The following is a 7,883-nucleotide window of genomic DNA, read 5'->3' as shown; positions in this document are numbered from 1 at the left end:
TCTCACATTAAACTTTATTCCATAAAACAATGTTTTCACATTAAAAAGTCATATAGTGAAAAGTAATAAATATTTACTGGTTAATTTTTTACCAAGTAGGTAAAATTTTAATTTAAGAAATTAATCTTACCACAGCAAAAGCTAAAGATATTAAATGCATTTTATAAAATTGGACTTATCTAATATCAGTGAAAAAATATTTATGTTCTTCTGTGTCATGAAAAATCATTATATAGCTTAAATTTGGCAGCTAGACTGTTATATGTGGTGACGTGAATGGAAATCTGCAATTAATCAAATGCGTTACACTTATTCTCCCTTGCTTATTGCTCTGTTGCTCAGTCACTGTTGCTTTTATTGTGAGAAGAGTAAAGTATCTGATTCAAAAAAAGTTGTAGGTAATACTCAGGGATCAAAAGAGGCTCAAATATTAATATTCTGCAACATATATCCTCTGAAATATTCTTATTTATATTATTTTGGGGGAAATCCTTCCTGCATATTCTGTTTTTTTTAATTTTTAATTTTTTTATTACGTATTTTCCTCAATTACATTTCCAGTGCTATCCCAAAAGTCCCCATATTCTGTTTTAAAAAGGCCTTTTTTAAAAAAATATTATATGGGAAATAGAAAATTTACCATAGAAGAATAATGTTTACTCCTTACCACATGGCTAACTACAGTGTCTGAATTACACAGAATCCATGAGTTGGAATTAATTGATATATATTTTCCTTAGCTATTAAACAGAATGCAAACTATCACCCAATCCAGACTTATTTTAAATGAATAAATTAAATGTAATTTTATGATTGGCACAAGAGAAATCAGCTTTCTTTACAGTGAGAGCTAGGATATATAAATCAGGTTCATTTTAAGAAAACAAAATCTCTCTCATCTTTTTGTTGATATCTGTGTCTCTGTCTCTCTCCTTCAATTATACATATTTCTCAACCCACCTTCTCTCCCATCTTTCTTTTTTTAATTCTTCTATCCTCTCTTTCTTAATTCCTTCATTCCTCTTATTTCTATAACTATGTCACATTTCCTCTTCGTTTTTCTTTCCTTTTCTCTCCTCTCCTATACTCTCTGCTCTTCCCAACCCCTTTCTTCCCCTCTGTTATCCTCTCCTCCCCTTCCCTCCCCTCCCCTGTCACCTTTCTTCTCCTCCCCTCCCCTCACTTATCTCCTTTCCTCTCCTCCTCTTCCCTACCTTCCTCTCTCTTTCCTCCCCCTCCCTCCTCTTCCCCTCCCCTGTCCTCTACTAGCATTCCCTCCTCTCTCCTCCCCTCCTCTCCCTGCTCTTCTCTTTCCACTCCTCCCCTCCCTTCTTCTGTCCTCTTCTCTCCTTTCCCTTTCTTTACTAGATTATCTCATTGAAATTTGTATGTTACAAACTCAGTTAATTGACAGAATCATAGGCTCAGGGCTCCCCTGTCTCTGCCTTCCCAGTCTATGAATTAAAAAAAAAAAAAAATCGGTGCCATCTCTTGATTTTTTATTAGATATTTTCTTCATTTACACTTCAAATGCTTTCTCCTTTCCTAGTTTCCTCTCCCAAAATTCCCTATCCCCTCCACCATTCCCCTGCTCCCCAACCCACCCACTCCCGCTTCCTGGCCCTGGCATTCCTCTATACTGGGGCATAGAAGCTACTTTACCATGTTTGTCTATAATCAAATTCAGGTGCTGATGTTTACACAGCAAATATTTTAGAAAATAAACTATTTCCCCAGTGCTGGATGGGTTATTTGAAGCAGAGAAACACTACCTTACTTAAAGCAAAAATGTGATCTGTTTACCTGGGTTAAAATAAAAGAACTACATGACTGTACACTTTAACTTAGCTTGGCTATTTTAAAATTCATTATTTTTTTTTCTGTGTGCCTTAGAGTACAAAAGTCTATAATGAAAATAAATTTTCTTCTGAACTCTTTTACATTCTATTTCAAAGTCTATATTTACTCTGCTCTGAGAGGAACAACATCTTCAAGCAGATTGATTTTGGGTAATTCCTAGAGCACAGCTTTGGAAGTCTTGATGCTTTGGGAAAATTGGGCTGTGATGTTAGAAAGAGGATGTGCCTTTCAGTATAGGGCCCAGGATGTTCATGAACAAACTCTTCTGCATATTTCAAAGCTCTGTGTTTCTATAAAACTGATCTATTACATTGGTTGATGTTTTAGTTAGGGTTTCCACTGCTGTAAAGAGACACAATGACAAAGGCAACTCTTATAAGGGACAGCATTTATTTGGGGCTGGCTTGCTGGTTCTAAGGGTCAGTCCATTAGCAATTTGGTGGGAAGCAGGAAAATATCCCGAGCTGGAGGGGCTGAGAATTCTACTTCTCATTTTGAATGCTTGCAGGAGAAGACTGAATCTCTTAGGCATCTATGAGGAGAGTCTCCAAACCCACTTTCATAGTCACACACTTCCTAGAAGACCACACCTACTCCAACAAACATTCCCTATCACTGCTTAGTCAACACACTCAAACCTCCACAGTTTTTAAAACAATACTTGTTTGTCATATATAAAGTAAATTTAAATTTAAATCAAATAACTTTATGGTTTTTTAACTTTCAAGTGTAGAATGATAATTTCTAGTGTAATTGAATTATATTACTAAGATCAAAAACCTAGTTCATGCCAAGTAAAATTCATGACATTTTATGACATTACAGCCAGGAGTTTTCTGCTTTTCCTGAAAGCTTGTATAATTTCTGGACTAGAAGTAGAAGAGAAGAATAGCCTATGAAGGTCAGTAGGTCCCGACTTCATACTGAAAATCATTTTCATTTTTTTTACTAAGAAGATATAAATATTCAGAATCTGCATGGAAATATCTAACAAATAGACAGCAAACACCATCTTTTACATTTTGTGCACAATATTATTTTACCTTCAAACACAGTCTTAATATTCTTAATATTCTTGAAGTTTAAAATTACATTCATCCTGATAAATATACTTTTTAAATTATCCAAGGAGAAATTGTCAAAGTTTTAAATTTGTTGACTATCTGGCTTATGAGGAAATAACATATATTATGAACATTTGCATGGCATCCTTGCCAGAATCATATATAAAAACAGAGTTCACCTGCTTTAAAAAAAACTCCTACAGTATGAGAAATGAGTAATTCTTGCCATTTTTTAATATCTTTCCCTAAGGTTATATAGTAGGTTTGGGAACAACAATACTGTGAGTGAAAGAAGAGAGCAAAGCTCATGTGGCCCTGGCAGAACTCCTGCATTTCATCTAAGATGACTGACAGCCTTGGAATAAACCTGCAACAAATTCAGACACATGTATGAATTTCCAAAAGTAAGGTGTCCTCACTTCCAGAGCCAGGCCTCATGAGCAATTCTTGAGAGGTCAATGTAACTATGACATATGACTGTTGTCACCGCAGGGTATGGAGATAGCTCCAGTGACACTGATGAAGAGCAAACATTATGTGTCTCCGCAACCTTGACTGAAGATTGTTGAAATAAAATACATGGTCAGCTTGAACCATTCTTTTACTTTGCAAGTGTGATGGTGTTTTTTCTCACACCTTCATAAATCAAAGTTAATCAAAATGTAAAAGAGCAATGGTTTAAGTACAGCACCATATTCTCAGAATCAAAGTAAAGGCAAATTTGCTACTCACTATTGAGCATAGCTAGGGGATTGAAGAAATGAATAACACACATTTCTTTACATAAAAGACCTACATGCATATTGAATAAGGTACCATTGATGTTAAACTTGTGATGTGCCCATATCCCTATCTACAACCCCAATTTCATCTTCAATTTTGGGGTGACGGATCTCATTATTTACATAATTGTCAACTGCTCTTCTTTTCTTAAATTGACCATTTGCTACTTTCTGTTGCTTCAAATTCTATTTTCTATGAGGGCTATGGAAATGAACTCTCTTTTAGTTTGGGTGCTTTATTTCAATATTTAATAAATTTAAATTGTCATAAATTTTCTCTGTCTCTTCCAGGAGTTTCAAAATAAGTTCCCAGGACACTTATGACTCAGTTAAATTGTTGGAATAAACTCAATCAGGAAGCAAGCAATCCTCACCAAAGCTGCAGGTTATGTTAGTTGTATTACGTAATAAAATTGTTTTATTGCTATTAGGTAAGACTTTGCAAGCATATGCAGGTAGACATAGTCATGCCCACGATCACAGTGAGCTTCATTAGAAAGTTCTAGCAAAGCCTCACACATCTATGCTTTGTGATACTGTGAGACATTTGATGATTTGCAGTAAAGACAGGATCACAGCACACTGACATTGGTAACCACACAGAGTGGGTGGTGCATTGACTGGCCTGAGATAACATCCCATGGGGAACTCTAATCAGTAAACCACAGGAAGCATTGCTGCTCTCAAAATCCTCATGTCAGGAGCTCTCATTGCAGTGGGAAACACACTAGAGATAAAGAGAAAGTAAGGACTGTGCTGAAAGTGGTAAGCACTGGCGCCATGTGTAAATTACCTGGTATTTGATCACCTTTCTGTTACACTGTGCACTCTGATGCTTTTATGCCTTCTCCTTGATTTCTAACTCTGAGAAAAAAGACAAACAATCAAACAAACAAAACAAGCAAAAAAAAAACACCTCACAGGAATGGGGGTTTTATTGATTCCCAGATTTTTCCAACCTGTACAACAGAATGTCTGTGATTTCTGATCTAGAAATCCTAAAACACAATATACAGGCAATTACACTTACAGAATAGTATACACCAATATCTCTCCAAAATTTACAATATCTATGTGGGCATCAAGATTACTAGGATGGGATTTTATTTATGACATAGAGATATATAATTCACACAGATATATTTAATCTTAATAACATCAATTCCTGTAATGATGTACCAAGCCAGAGACCAAGTTATTATTTTCCTTCTGTATAACACACAATAAAAGTCAGTTCTGATCAAAATGGGAGAAGTAACAGAACAGATTTATACTCAAATCTGATGGTATTTACTTTCCATGAGCCACTTTCTCCTAAGGTTAACAGAAATTTTCCCCTTTTTACAGATTTACAAAGTGAATGGTAATCTCACTTTGAGTCCTCACTACTTTGATAAGTTGAGTCCTTTATCAAAGAAGTTGCATTTTAGTAACAAGAATTTCATTTACTAGCCAGATTATTGGCAAAACATTTAAACATATTAAAATATTTTTATCAAAGAAATCTGACTCTGAGTCTATAATTTTAAAATATTAGTATTTGGTCATATCACTTTTACTTTACTATGGCAAAACAATAAGCCAAGGAAGAAAATCAAAACTTTAGATTCTTTCCTATAATACCTTACCTCATACATAGACTGCTCTCACATGTTTATGTATTTATATGAAGAAATCATACTATATTAATATAATATATAGGGTTGTAAATGTTTTTATTGAAAGTGGGAGATTTTGTAAGTTTTAATTACCTATACATGCACAGTTATGCATATGTATATGTTCCATACACAAACATACACATTCACCCATGCAATATATATATATATATATATAAGATAGATATATAAGATAGATATATATAATATATATAAGATATATATATAAGATATATATATAAAATCTAAGATATATATATATATATATATATATATATATATATCTTAGATTTTACCTGTCATTCGTTCTAGTAATTACTATTTTATCTTTATATTTATCACCAACCTTTTTTAAAAATAAACAGTGCTGATAAACTCAAATGAAAATGTTTAATTAGCTAAATATAAAATAGATACCAATTTTAAGAATTGCCCCTCTGTCCAGAATTTATGTCCCAAAAGACTAAAATCATTGTTTTCATTTTGTTCTCACCTCAACAGAATGTGCAGTAATGCAGTTACCTAATGTAATAAAATCAATTATTGATCTCTTAAAATGAAGCTATCACAAACTATCCTGTGAAACGACTAACTATAGTTTGGTCAGTGTCTACATTGTGGATGTAATGGTTTGAATATTGCTGGCCCAAGGAGTGGAAGCATTAGGAGTTGTGGCCTTGTTGGAGTAGGTGTATCACTGTGGTTGTGGACTTTAAGACCCCTCATTCTAGTTGCCTGGAAGCCAGTCTTCTCCTAGCTGTCTTCAGAACAAAAGATGGAACTCTCAGCTTCTCTAGCCCCATGTCTATCTGGATGCTGCCATGCTCCCACCTTGATGATAATGGACTGAACCTCTAACATGTAAGACAGCCTCAGTTAAATACTGTCCCTTATAAGACATGTGCTGGTCATGGTGTCTGTTCATAGTAGTAAAACCACAACTAAGGCAGAGTGGGTCATTATACTATTTACTCCTTCACTTAAATATATACAATATGGGTTTGAGAGTTGGTTTGGGTTGATAAAGTCATTGCTGTGAGAAGACCTGAATTTGAATCCCTAGTCCTGTGTAAAAACCTGAGTGTTGTCAGGGACATATTTTTTTCTTCATGTAGAAGTTTTTGTAAACCCTATTAGATTCTAATATAGTTTTGAAAATGCATTGTAATGTCTGGTCCAGCAGGACTAGCCTTAGGATACCACCTTTAATCCTAACAATAAGGAGTTAGAGATGTGAGAATTATTAAGGATCCATGGTCATCTAGTCCAGCTGAATAAGCTGAGGCTCATTGAGAGACTTCTTAAAATAGTGGAGAGAAAAGGGATGATGAAGAAGACATATTACATTGAAATCTGTCTTCCACAAATATGTATATTTGCTCATTATCACATAAATATATTCAAACATACACACATACACACACATTCCTATACCTCACACAGGTATTCATGGCTTACACATTTACAAAAGGAAATTAAACGTTGTTCATTGTAAATGTTCATGAAAATATAACTCTTATAAGAAAATAAATCTTTTATGAAGATTGGTTAATAGACACTATTCTGATAGCACCATTAAAACCTCCAATGCACTACCATTTTTAATGTGATTCATGATTTTATCTAAGTAGCCTATTCACAATGACTTTTGTGACATTAATTTAAATCATGTATTATTTTTCTTAAAAAATAATAGATAAAGTACAAAACAAAGTTGAATATGCCTGCCTTTTGTGTTTATTGTTATTTTTATTTAATAAAACAACTTTCAGAAAGGAAAAAAGAGGAATGTGACTTAATATCCTATAAGCCTGTCTATTGCAACTGTGAATGACAGATTCCAAGTGCCAAGAAGCTCTCTGGGAATTATAGCCGTGTCCAGGCTCTGGGTCGCAGAACATCAAATAAAATGGCCCTTCAAGGTGAATCACTCAGCAAGTCAGTGAGTGAACCTAGGGATCCAAGGCATTTTTTTTCCAGGAAAACCTACCATCATGTAATTGCTGGCCATCATCTATGACTCTTTTAAAGGGAAAAAAAATCTCAGATTGAAGTGGAGCATGTAGAGATAAATAGTTCTGTCCCATAGAAACAAAGTCAGTAGCTCACTTTGATAAAGAGCCAAATTCCTTCATTATCAGGGCAGTCAATTTGCTTTCCAGATTTTTTTTTTTTTTTTTTTGTAATCAAATACAATCAGAGGCAAAAGGAAAAATTTGCTTCTAAAATGAGTGTGCCAGTCTCCTCCAATTTTTAAACAGATTAATCTATCCATATTTCTAGTGCTTGTGTAAAAATACAACAATCCAGTAGTAACACACTTCTGTCATCTGCTCTGTAAACAGATGCTTTGTGCAGGAGGAACACCTTGGTGGCACAGGCAGCTTTGGCAAGATAAAGCTTAATGACTTAGACAGCCAATGTGGGTCTTATCAAGTCAATTAGCATTTGATTAATTGAACAATGGTGGATAGGGCAACTCTTGCTGTTAAGTTCAGATGTCTGCTTCAGGAAGCATT

The sequence above is a fragment of the Mus caroli genome, unplaced genomic scaffold (assembly GCF_978045245.1).
Source record: "Mus caroli unplaced genomic scaffold, Mus_caroli_1 scaffold_4, whole genome shotgun sequence".
Lineage (NCBI taxonomy): Eukaryota > Metazoa > Chordata > Mammalia > Rodentia > Muridae > Mus > Mus caroli.
The sequence above is the reverse complement of the archived record's forward strand: the minus strand, read 5'-3'. Positions refer to the sequence as shown.